Genomic DNA, 13,102 nt, shown 5'->3' on the forward strand with positions numbered 1-13,102 from the left:
TGTGATAATCCTTTAAAACAATTACTGCAAGCACACAGTGCTCAATGTACAAAGATATTAATCATAATGTGCTAAAAATTAGGGACTGTCTAAGCATCCATCAATAGAAAATCAATTTAAAAAAATCAATTAAATTATGCTCTAAATAATAACATTTATTTAGTCCTTGCTATGTGGTAGGCCCAATGCTAAGAGCATATATATATATTGTGTCACTTAAATCATAGCAAGCCTGTTTATATTCATTCATGGAATTCACACAGCCTGTTTTAAAGGATGCTAGAGGTATAGATTTACTACTATAGAAAGATACTCATGATATATTATACAATGAGAAAAGAAAATTATGAAAGATACATAGAATAGCAGAACATTAAAACACATCTATGTACAGATGTGAGCATATATATGGTAAATAATTTTTCATTACAGGCACTTTGCACAGTTTCAATATGCACAAATTTTCAGTTACACGATTTAGTGAAGTAATGCCAATTCCACACCAGCGCAATTCAAATATCGGTTGTTATGGTATATTTCTATGAAAAATAAGGTACAGAGTTCATTTGTAGCTCTTCAACCCACAAATCACTATGTAAATAGCATGCACATTATGATAGGTGACCAGTCACATCGTTCTTTCAAAGTCAGTTGGTGATCAGTTTCTGCACACCTGTCATTCAGTTTATACAAGTGTATAGTTGTCTTGCCACCTGGTCTTCAGGAGAACACTTGGGGTACTTGAAAGCGAATGGACCAAGAAGGGTGAAAGTGCAGCAAAGAGACAAAAAGTGACAGAACTGCAAGTGAGGTGTGAATATAATGTGAATGGAGACAGAGCAGAATTATCAGCACCACCACCATCTGGAGGTTCCACGTGGGCAGCAATTCAGTGGATGGGACCTAGCAGCACAAAGGAGGAGAGGGGTTGTGATGAGCAGATATCTCCCAGGTGAAGCAACCACAACAAGTAACTTACTTCCCATGAAAGGAACTCTCGGGGTTATTTCACAGCACTGAATGCACAGAGGATCTAATGTTCGATGCTGATCCAGAAGGAGAAAGGAGTGTGACAATTGGCCAGGGCATAGAAAAAAGATGCTCACACCATATCCAAATGCTGTGACAAGAAGAGGAAGGCAACCACTGGTCAAACGACTCAAACTTCTTCTGTAAAACAAAGTTACTTTTCAGTGTTTCTAATGTTTTAAATTACAGCACCCTAAATAAATATCAATGTTACGATTTTTTTTTCATATCCCTGTAGATTTATGGCCGACAGTAAGAGAGATTTTAATGCTTTGACCAAATCTTTTAAGGATCCTAATAGTCCCCAGCAATAATTAAGATAATTTTGCACAGTTTTATTTTACACAGTTTTATGGTCCTGTACTACTGGGAGAGCAAGAGTTGTCTGCATATGTTAGTTAGAGAGAGAGAGAGAGAGACCCCTGGGTGACTCAGTGGTTGAGCATTTGCCTTCAGCTCGGGTCATAGTCCCGGGGTCCTAGGATCGAGTCCTGCAATGGGCTCCCCACAGGGAGCCTGCTTCTCCCTCTGCCTATGTCTTCCTCTCTCTTTGTGTCTCTCATGATAAATAAATAAAATTTAAAGAAAAAAGTCTTTAAGATGTACATTAAGATGCTAATGATACTGTTTTGGAATGGCTGGATTACAGGTGACTTTTAGTTACCTCCATTTTGTAATGTCTCTACAATGAATATAGATTTCTAAAACCTAATCTAATCATTTAGGCATTTCTTCTTTAACATACATTTTTTTTAAAGATTTTATTTATTTATTTATTCATGAAAGACACAGAGAGAGAGGCAGAGACACAGGCAGAGAGGGAAGCAGGCTCCCTGTGGGGAGCCTGATGTGGGACTTGATCCCGGGACTCCAGGACCATGACCTGAGCCAAAGGCAGATGTTCAACCCCTGAGCCACCAGGCATCCCTTTAACATGCATTTTGAGTCCCTACTAATTAAAGGAATTTGGCAAGTGCTGGACATTTAAGGAAGAGAAAGACATGGTCCTTCCCAGCAGAAGGTCGTGGAATAGTGCCACCGTCTGCCACATTACACAGGATTTTCACACTGCATGCCAAGTATAGTAGAGGCATCAAAACCAGTGAGAACACCGTAGAGAGAGCCCTAACTGCCTACAGAAGTTGGACAGGGCCTCAGGCCTTTTACCCTCCAATGTTTTACCACCAAGGAAAAATGGATCCTAAATGGCCACACTATTTTATGCTGGAAGTTACTAAGATCCATAACCCACTTTCTAGAAAACCCACTTTAGTTATAGGGCTCACAGATTAAAAAAGCAAAGTAACAATGTAGGGTAAAAGTCCACTGAATCTCCTGCCAAAAGTTATTCAGATACTTGTTTTATCTGCTTCCTTCAGTCGTTGAACCTCGACCAAAAGGCATCTCACGTTGGTTTGTTTTGTTTTTGCTCTACACGCAGTTTTTTTTAGAAAAGCCAAGCCTTTGTAATCAAAACTCTGAATAGCAAGGAGCACTGAGGCTATTTGGTCTGTTCTGGGCCTGGGGATGTAACTATCACAGACTGCTTCTGCACTATTCCAGTGCATTGTCACTGTTTGTGGTTTGCTTTCCATTTTGAGAGTTTCTAAATGTGTTTAGAGAGTTTAAAGTGTTTGTGGTGGCTTAAAATTCAATGTCTTCCCCAATCTCACTGCACTTGTGAGGTCACCTTGTTATTAAACTAACAACACCAAGTAGGGATACTTCCTAACATCAATAAATGGAATTCAGAAACAAAAAATCTGAGTACTGGATGAAAAACCTGTATGATTGGGGTTTTTCCCCCCTATCTCTTCCCTGAATTCTTGTTGGTTAGAATGGTTTTATCTTTGATTCTGTGGCCTTATTTAGAGCACTTCCTCCTACCTCATATATTGAGGTACGATGGTAAATGAAAAACCTCACTGGTGTCTTGGCAAATGAGGCCTCCCGAGGTCAAGAGGCAATTGTGTGGTCAAGAGGGGGGATCCCTGGGTGGCGCAGCGGTTTGGCGCCTGCCTTTAGCCCAGGGCGCGATCCTGGAGACCGGGGATCGAATCCCACGTCGGGCTCCCGGTGCATGGAGCCTGCTTCTCCCTCTGCCTATGTCTCTGCCTCTCTCTCTCTCTCTGTGTGACTATCATAAAAAAAAAAAACAGCTTTAAAAAAAAAAAAGAGGCAATCAACATCAAATCATCTTGTGAAAAAGCCCTTTTCTAGTTTGCTTTCAACCTTATGAAGTCAAGGACTGAGTATCCTCTGTCCATAACACTTGCTAATCTTCCTTTTAGTTCAAGAATAGGTTCTCAGCTTAAGTTTTCAGCAGACTAGCACATTTAGCTAGAATTTAATATGGTGTATTTAATGTGGTATTTAATCTATGTGGTGGTAATTTATTTATCTAAAAGAAATGGGCCCATTTAAAGAAGGATGCAAAGAAAATAGTATGAGCATATGTTTCATGGATATGGCCAAAAATTTTGCCAATGGATTCTGAAGAAGTAAAGTTTGGGAATATCAGTAATTTGGAAAAATTGTAGGCTGGGTCTTTGTAATTTGGGGATGGTTGCAAGTCATAACATAGCTATATCTCAGTATTCTCATCAATGGATAGGCTAAGTTATATGTGATTCACAATAATAGCTATCATTAATAGAACCTTTCTTTTAAAGTTGACATGCTCCTAAATATTTTATATATTTATATTGAGTCTTCACAACCACCCAATGAGGGATTAGCCCTACTTTGCAGAAAATGGAGCCAAGTTACAGAAAGATTTTGCCCCAGAAATATCCATTGAGTGGGGTGGAAATCAATCAAATCCAGATAGGCTCCCGATCTTGTGCTCTTAGCCTCCAAGATTATCAACCTAGGTTCTCTAGAAGCATTGCAATATTTGTTTTGAATTCCAGAGTCTCATATGTTCATCCACTTCCCCTAGATTACCTTCCAGCAATACCATTTTATTTTATAGAAATAGCTTCAGCTATTAGCATCCTCATTCATGCATCCTTGGAAGTTTGACAGTTGATGGCTTTACAGTATGGAATCTACCAATCACTTACTTGACTCTCCCATATCTCATTCAGCAGAGATTGCAACATGCATTTTGGAGAGTTAAATTTTTAGAAAAAATGTACACTATCTGATAGATAAAACATGGGTAAAGTATTTCAACACCTCTCACTAAACTGATTTTTTTTAAAAACTGCTTTTAACATTACCTTCTTATGATATGGCTATTATTATATCACAAGAAAAATAATTATTACAGAGTTGCCAGTGACTAGCAAAGGCTAGAACAAAATAAGAGGAATTGAATATACTAAGTTCCTACTTCACAAAAATATAGCAATAGTAATGAGGAGGGGAGGGCATTGAAACACTGCTTAGCAAGCTCAGCAGTTAAGTAACATGTTAATGACATGTGTTGAGAAAAGATGTGAGTATATCCTGCAGGATTGTGAATAAATCATTCTGGAAGTTGCATGTTTATTTTGGGATTTGAGCAGAGTGTTATGTGACCAGGACAGGTACATTCAGCAAATATCATTGTATTTCTGTTGAGCAACAGTATTCCTTTGGTGAGGGTATATGGACACTATATACAGAGGGAAGAGAAGCAGATGCATGGATGAGGGTGTTAAATTCAATAGAGGTTAATGATAAGGAACAATGAATTACAGAAGCTTCTGAAAATCTGTAATCAAAATAAGAAGTGAGCTACAAGTAGAAACTGTAATCCATAATAACGCCATCACAGTGTATCTTAATTATTTGTTTGTATATAGCTAACACCTACCTCCATCAACCCTGAGCTCTCACAAGAAAATCCTGGGACTCTTATTCTTCCTTGTGCCCTTGTCATGTGGAGTAATGTCCGACACAAATTGAGTACAGAGTAATTGTTTGAATTAATAAATTGATTGATTCAGTGATTAATGGATGACCCAACTAAGTGAGATTGCTACAAGTAGCCAAAATTTATTTGACATCATTGGCATCTAAAGGGAGTCATATAACAGGATAAAACACAATTTCAGGACCCCCTGTGATGGTGACCAAATTAAGGTAGAAGATTTTCAGGAACAAAAACATGCATATTAGTATAAAACAAATACATACCTAAATGATTTATATGAAAGTTGATATTACATGTATGTTGCAACAATTCATTTTAATATATTCATTTTTTAAAAATCACTATCACTAATGTTGGAGAGCAGTATATTTAAAAAATCTTCCTGATGGTTCTGTGATGAATCCAGGGTCAAGTACTATTGGATTAAAATTGGGGAGAAGAAAAATAACAGGAAGACACATTTAAGGATCATTCAACAAGGTAGACAATAGGTAGAAAGTAGGATAATGGGTCGTGACCCAATAGTGGGACTTGAAATGGATTTAGTGGCTTCTGGCAAACATTTAAAAATTTAAATAGAAAATAGCAGAGTACATAACACATAATAAGAATAAATATTGTTTTCTGTCTCTATATATGTATATATCCATATATGTATATGCATATCATAGTGTACATGTTTGACAAAAAGGTGTTTATAAAACATTGGTTTAGGATGATGGGAGTATATATCAACATTTTTATTTTGCAGTGTGAGATCTGCAAAGTATCATATAGTCCATTAATAAGACCATTCTTGGGGCACCTGAGTGGCTCAGTTGGTCAGGCATCTGCCTTTGGCTCAGGTCATAATCCCAGGGTCCTGGGATTGAGCCCCGTATCAGGTTTCTTCTTCAGTGGGTAGCCTGCTTCTCTCTTTGCCCCTCATTCCACTTGTGCCCTCTCTCTCTGTCATGCTCTCTCTCTCTCTCTCAAATAAATAAATAAAATCTTAAAAAGAAAAAGAACAGTCTCTTTTTGTTTAGCTATTGTTTCAGTCATCTTTGGCTAGGTTACACTACAGTGACAAAGTAGCTAGGTGGCTTACAACTGAAAGATTATTCATTGTTCAATCTTTTTGTTCAACGTGAGTCATAGTCTTCATTCCAGCTTCCAAATCTAAGGAGAATCTCCGTGTGGGATATTTTTAAAACTGTGTAGATAGGAAGAGAACATAGTAGAACTATATGATGGTTCATAAAGCTTCTGGTGGGCAGTAGGATGTGTCACTGCTCTCAATTTACTGGCCAAGGAAAGTCACATGGTTAAGCCTGGCATCAATAAGGCATCAATGAATAGTGCCCCCGAGGAAGAACAGTGGGTATTTTGAACAGTATGGCAATTTATCACAGCCCTTAAGCAATTTCCTTGAAATTTTATGTTTGAGGGATATCGAGTCCTCGTACTTATTTTTTGTAGGAGTTAACTGAGATTTTGGTAAGAATTAGTTTGCCTGAGTCCTTTTGGGTAAATACTGCTGGTCTCTCTCAGAACTGGGATGCCACAAATCATTCAGTCTTCTGTCACTTTGCTACAAACAATGCAGCCCTCTGAATTGATGCTATTGTAGTTGAAAACTTTGTGAGACTCAGATGTCCTCATCTTTTCCTGTTCTTCAGATACCTAATGTTTGGCCTTGTATTAAACTTTGATCTACTGAAGGTGATTTTTAAAAGCAAACATTAAACTAGACTAAGATTCAATTTAAGAAATTTTCTAGAGATACTCTTGGAATCTGGAAATGCAGAATAGGTATGGATAGGTGGTAGAATTTGGAACTCTTTAGCTACCAAACTCTGGCTGGTACCAACTGGCTCATTTTGTTTCCAGAGAATTAATGTTGTTTCCAAAAATTAGCTCTCGTATGGCTCATTCAGGTAACCAGCATTGAATATGGAAATTAGATTTTTGTTCATACAAGTTTATTACATTATAGTTTATGAATCATAGTGGCTATGTGCCAGACTCCCTTTCAAGCTAAGCAACCTCTTCGCTATGTTATTCCAGCTGAGTCTTTTATTTGAAGTGTTTCTTCATCTTGGCTCATTTAGCCACAGACAGAAGTTGCCCTATGGGAGATAACATCTTATGTTTATTTACTTTATAGGATGATCACCTTTGGGCTCATTGCAAGAGCAGAACATATCAGAAAAGAGAAAAATCTGATTTCAGAAAGTCAGGACTCCGTTAACCTTGACATGTGCCTATCTTTCTTTGAGTAGTGTGATACAGAGAAAACAAATCATTGGATTGGGAGTCAGGAAACCCGGACTCTGATCTCTTTTGCTGGTTTGTTGTGGTGTGACTGGACAAGTTATTTTACTTCTCTGCTTCTGTTTTCTTATTTGTAAAACACATGATGAGTCTCCCCAAACTTCCAGTTTCAAGACCCTATTCTACTTACGGAGTTTTGTGGAAGTCATAGATGGCTCAGCATAATCGTTAAAGGAGTTTTCTGTTTAGAAAATATGAAATAAAAATATATTTCCTCATATTTAGAAATGGTACGAAAAACAGAAAACCTACTGTTTAAGTTCTGTTAAATGATCCTTGCTTTTTCTCTGCTTAATGACAAATTCAAATTTAATTTTTGGCATGATACATTTTTTAAAGACTTGTCTGATAATTGAGATATTTAACTAATCATACAAAATATCTTTTTTTTTTCCAGCAGGCTCATTGAGATATTTACATATCATTAAATTCATTCACTTTAAGTGTACAGTTTGATGGGTTTATTAAATTGATACAGTTGTGCACCCATCATCGTAGTCCAGTTTATTTATTTATTTATTTATTTATTTATTTATTTAAGATTTTACTTATGTATTAGAGACAGAGAGAGAGAGGCAGAAACACAGGCAGATGGAGAAGCAGGCTCCATGTAGGGAGTCCGACGTGAGACTCAATCCCAGGACTCCAGGATCACACCCCCGGCTGAAAGCAGCACTAAACCGCTGAGCCACCGGGGCTGCCCCATAGTCCAGTTTAGAATACTTCCATCATCCAAAAAGTTTCCTTATGGTTCTTTGCATTTAATTCCTGTTCCTACCCCCAATCCCAAGGGAGAACTAACTTGCCTTCTGCCTCAATTTTTATCTTTTCTGGAAATTACATATAACTAAAATTATGTGCCTGGCTTCTTTCTCTTAGCATAATGCTTTTGGGGTTTATCAGTACTGTTGCATACATCAGTGAGTTGTTCCTTTTTCATTGCTGAATAAAATTCTGTTATACAGCTATCCCAGCTTTTGTTTATCTACTCACTAGCTGATAGACATTTGAATTGTTTCTCATTTTGGCTATTATGATGAATGCACCTGTGAACATTCACATATGAGTCTTTGTGTGGACATATGGTTTTACTTCTCTTGGGTGAAGAGACACCTAGAATTGGAATTGCTGGATTGTACTATTAGTGTATTTTTAACATTAGAAGAAATTGCTTGCCTGTTTTCCAAAGTGATTGTACTATTTCATATCCCCACAGGCAGTGTATCAAAGTTCCAATTTTTCTTCATCTTTGCCAACAGAACATTCTTTTTGATTTTTTTCCATTTTAGCAAGTGAGTAGTAGTATCTCATTTTAGTTTTTAATTTCCATTTCCTTAAAAATTAGTGATGTTCAGCATCTTTTCATGTGTCTGTTGGCCATTTGTATATCTTCTTTGGTGAAATATTTATTCAGATTTTTTGCTCATTTTTATTGGATTGTCTCCTTATTGCAGAATTATAAGACTTCTTTACGTATTTGTCCCTAATTTTTAAGAGATTATCCCTGCTATTAGCATGCGTGTGTATGCACTCTCACACACATATATAATATGCATTTATTTACTTACATAAAATTGTATATATATACATACTTACATGAAATCCTTTGGAAATAACAGAGTAGAACTTTTAATTCTGGGAAAGAAGCAGAATTAATTTTAAATGGTCGTTAACAATCATTAAACGAATATTTTGAGTAGTCACCTATAAGCTCTCAATATGTAGAATGGTCATTTACAAATCAAAAAATGGTTTCTGTTTTTTTAGTTTGTACCCTATTTAAGGAGAAAAAAACACCTTCTATAAATGTGTGAGTCCTGTCAAAATTATGTATTTCTGAGGAGGGATGAAGAAGTATCTGAGGAACTAGAAGGAGAGAGCTACAAGTCCTTTTTTTTTTTTTTTTTTTTTTAATTTATTTATGATAGGCACACAGTGAGAGAGAGAGAGGCAGAGACACAGGCAGAGGGAGAAGCAGGCTCCATGCACCGGGAGCCCGATGTGGGATTCGATCCCGGGTCTCCAGGATCGCGCCCTGGGCCAAAGGCAGGCGCCAAACCACTGCGCCACCCAGGGATCCCTACAAGTCCTTTTTTAATGCTTTTTACTCTACCAGGAATTAAAACATCTGCTATATGAAGGGTGGTCTGTGGAAAGAATTAATGTTTTTCTGACATTGGCATCACTTTAAGTCACGATTCAAAATAAAGTTGCATGTGCACATGTGTGTTCCTGTGTGTGCATGCATGTGCATGCATGTGCACACATACACACACTTCCCCCATGAGAAAAAAGAATATATCTGTACTTCAGGTTTTTCTGCCAATTCTTCCTATTCCTTCCAGCCCTGAAACAAGATAATATCACTTATAGGAGTGTTGGACTAATTTTGGGAACAGTGAAATAATAAAATCCCTTACTCCACCCTGCAATTCTGACAAATTTGCAAACTGTACAACCCATCATCTGTTCCTCTTTCTGACCTCTTATGCCAGACTTTCATATTGTGATATCTTCCATCTATTCTCACCACTGTACGTAGAAATGAACTCTAAAATTTTTTATAACAAACATGACTGCAAGTGATTTTGGCAATAATCTCCAAAAAACTATAATTAAGACAAATTCAAAATTGGTTAATGTTAACTCTTTACAGAAAATGTGTTTACATATAGTTGTATACAATGTTCTATTCCCAGAGTTCCCAAAGCAAAATTAAAATTCACGAAAAGTTATAGCCTCATCCATTTAAGTAGCAAAGATAAGTCGTTCATTAAAATGACTAGGTCCCTTTCCAGTTACAATATGGTGAAGTCCATCAGCCCCACCAACACCCACGCAGCAGTGTCTCTCATGAATAAATAAATAAAATATTTTTAAAAAGCTAAGGATCATGAGACACTTAGGAAAGTTCCATCTTAAAAGAGAAAAAGCACAGCAGAGAAACAAAAAGAAGAGCCTTGTAGGAAACACAATTTGGAGACAGAAAAAACAACTCCCCCAAAATTATACTTAGTAGTCTTAGATAAGAGAAGAAATTGCATTCATAAAACAAGAATGGAATTTAAGTTGTATAATGTATAATCAGAGAGCACAAAAGAACTCTGAGAAATTAGAAATCTAAAACTACAAATAAAATAATCTGTGAAAGAGATTAAGTCAAGAAAGTCTCTCATTAAATGGAGCAAAAGAAAAATTGATGGAAAATAGGAGAGCTATATGAAAATTGCAAGACCATATGTCTGACCATATTGAGAGAGATTTTAGAGAGTACTAAAAGAGATTGATAGGAATTAGTGGTGGGTTCACAGAAAACAAAGCAAACACAAAAATGAAGAAATTGAGCACGCTTTAATAATGATTATGGTATAAATACTGAAAATTGACTTTACAGAACAGTGGGAGAGTGCACATAAGAGAGGATAGCATGAGCAAAGGACATTTGCAGCGTATTATGTTTAAAATAAGTAAGAGGTTATCTTCAATTTTAGAAATTGCAAACCTTAGTGATTTCTGTGTATAAATATGATGCCGAGTCTTATATGTTCCATGTTGTAATATTAGTGATGATGGATTTCCTGAGGGAGTCATATGCTCCTTTTATGTAGTGGCCTAAAATCATAAGGCAAAGTTAGGAACCAATCTTTGGAAACGAATAGTATTTTTCCCTTTGAAAAGCCCTCTCATTCATGACAAAATCAAAACATTGCCCTTCTCAGTGCCATGTGCTATGTTATAAATACAGAGATACTATTAACTTTTCCTATGCTAAGAGTTGACTCAATGTAAAATATGGTTATGAATTTTTGCATTCTGAAGCAGATGTAGCATATGGTCATCAGGCCTTTTACTAGCTTCCCACCTCGGCAAACTGGAGTACCCTTGTATTGCCTTTTCTATGGTTCTGGTAAGCTGTGCTTGATTATTTCAGTCTAAACCTTCAGAATGTGAAACTTCGTGTCTTAATTGGCTTTACTTGTTGAAATGTCACTTGATAACTTGACTATGCATTTATGTGGGCATTGATCTCTATATTGTCATTACCAAGGCTTTCTGGGTTAGCTTTCTGGTATGATTCAGTTTCCACAAAACTGTGGGTTCTGAGTTTTGATTAAACATTTCAAAATCAAGCAATTTAATCAAATGTAAGAAATGATGAGTTAATGGAATTGATATCTCTTCCATGAAGTCCAATCAAATCTCATCTGTAAAATAAATTAGCAACTGATCATCTCAGAAATTACAAATTCAGTTGCATGGTTTTCTATTTTAATTAAAGAGTTGAAATAACTTTCAATTATGAATCGATTTCCCTCTTTCAGAATTGTCTAGGCTGTTTAAACATTCTTGACTGACTTTCTCCTAAGATGCAGTGCTCTTCTGAGCCACTTTTGATCCTTTAAGTGTGTTTGCCCAGAGAATACAAAGCCCGAAAAGCTAGAGTTACTTTCCAAGTGGATATATGGTTCTGGTGCCCCATCCCCTGACCAGCGAATCATAGATTGTAGCCCTAAACTAATACCTAAATTAGGCAAGGAAGTATGCAAGCAAATGAAAAAAAAATCTTAAAAATTGGTACTCAGCTGAAAACTTGGGGCACCTGGATGGCTCAGTGGTTGAGCATCTGCTTTTGTCTCAGGTTGTGATCTTCAAGTCCTGGGATCCAGTCCCACAGGGAGCCCTTCCTATGCCTGTGTCTCTGCCTCTCTCTGTCTCTCATGAATAAATAAAATCTTAAAAAAAAAAAAACAAAAAAAAACTTTTAGGAAAGAGAAATCAGGAGAGAACCACAATTGGATTTGTATTTTAGGTGATCTCAGGTAGTGATATGGAGATCAATAATAATAATAAGTTAACGTTCTGAGTGCTTCCTGCATGCAACTCATTGCCTGCAGTTCTTTACATGCATCAACTTATTTTTTTACATGAAGAATGCACAGCAGAATATCCATTTTACAGGTGAGAAACTCGAGGCACAAATTGGTTAAGTAAATTGGCCAAAGTCAGCAAACTACTGGTGGTTGGTAGTCTGAACCATGCAGTGTGGCAAGATCAATCAGGAAGCTATTGCAATAGTGCACATGAAAATGGATGAGGGCTTGAACTAGGCCCTGCAAACCGAGGGTCAACTTCATAAAAAAACATCTTCCAGTGTTGTCGTCATTGTGGGGCATGCCTGAGACTCAGTTAAATTCTAAGTGATAATTAGTATGTGTGTGTGTGTGTGTGTGTGTGTGTGTGTGTGTATGTGTGTGTGTTTTAAACTATGTCTTGATATTATTCCAGTGGTGCCAACCTGGGCATTCCTCCCAGATTTTTTTTTTTAAAAAAAGGCTCAATCATAGACTTCTCTGAAATCCTACATAGATGTGGTTTGGCTTCTTATCCAAAGAAGCACTTATAAATCACTCAGTTGATCAAGGCATTAGTACAAATCTGCTAATGGAACGGAGTTTACAAGGCACGTTCCACAGACAAAGCTTTGTTCAGATCATACAATCATATAGATGAACTGACAACCAGAGGTTCAACTGAAATATGGCTTGAAAAGTTACACTTTCAGGTGTGAGGATATAGGCATGTTTATATTGGTTTTGCTATGATTCCATGCTAATAATGGAGAAATTTGTGACCATTCATCATTGCTTGCTGTTACATTTAATGCTTTGATCAAAAGTGCTTGAACAGTGATATCTTTCCTACCAGGAAACTAAATCAAGTTTTTTTTTTTAATCAAGTTTTAAGTCAATTGCCATCCTGATAGAGCCAAAACATTTCAAGAGTAAAGACTGCAAAGGTAACAGAACTTTCTAGAGTAGTACAAAAGTTATCAAAGAGCAGAGGGTTGGATCACTGAAAAAGTGGCTTTTTTATCTAGGGATTTTTCATTTATTCTCT

The 13,102-nt window shown here is 36.8% G+C and overlaps 1 protein-coding gene and 1 long non-coding RNA gene across 11 annotated transcripts in view; one reads left to right on the plus strand and one right to left on the minus strand.

Annotated features, from left to right (window-relative positions):
- Positions 1-13,102, plus strand: part of CYP7B1 (cytochrome P450 family 7 subfamily B member 1) — a 174,553-nt gene that overhangs the window by 117,092 nt on the left and 44,359 nt on the right. The gene's annotated exons all lie outside the window — the stretch shown is intronic.
- LOC144300575 (uncharacterized) overlaps positions 1-13,102 on the minus strand; it is a 67,593-nt gene that overhangs the window by 51,657 nt on the left and 2,834 nt on the right. For 3 of the 8 annotated variants that reach the window (XR_013367298.1, XR_013367299.1, XR_013367304.1), the window contains exons 3-5: positions 8,801-8,839; positions 5,155-5,306; positions 980-1,170 (exon numbers count right to left, since the gene is read on the minus strand). This is a non-coding gene — a long non-coding RNA (uncharacterized LOC144300575). The remainder of the gene's footprint in view (positions 1-979; positions 1,171-5,154; positions 5,307-8,800; positions 8,840-13,102) is intronic. The other 5 variants (XR_013367301.1, XR_013367305.1, XR_013367303.1 and 2 more) reach the window with 4 other exon arrangements.

This window comes from Canis aureus, chromosome 28, assembly GCF_053574225.1.
Source record: "Canis aureus isolate CA01 chromosome 28, VMU_Caureus_v.1.0, whole genome shotgun sequence".
Classification (NCBI taxonomy): domain Eukaryota; kingdom Metazoa; phylum Chordata; class Mammalia; order Carnivora; family Canidae; genus Canis; species Canis aureus.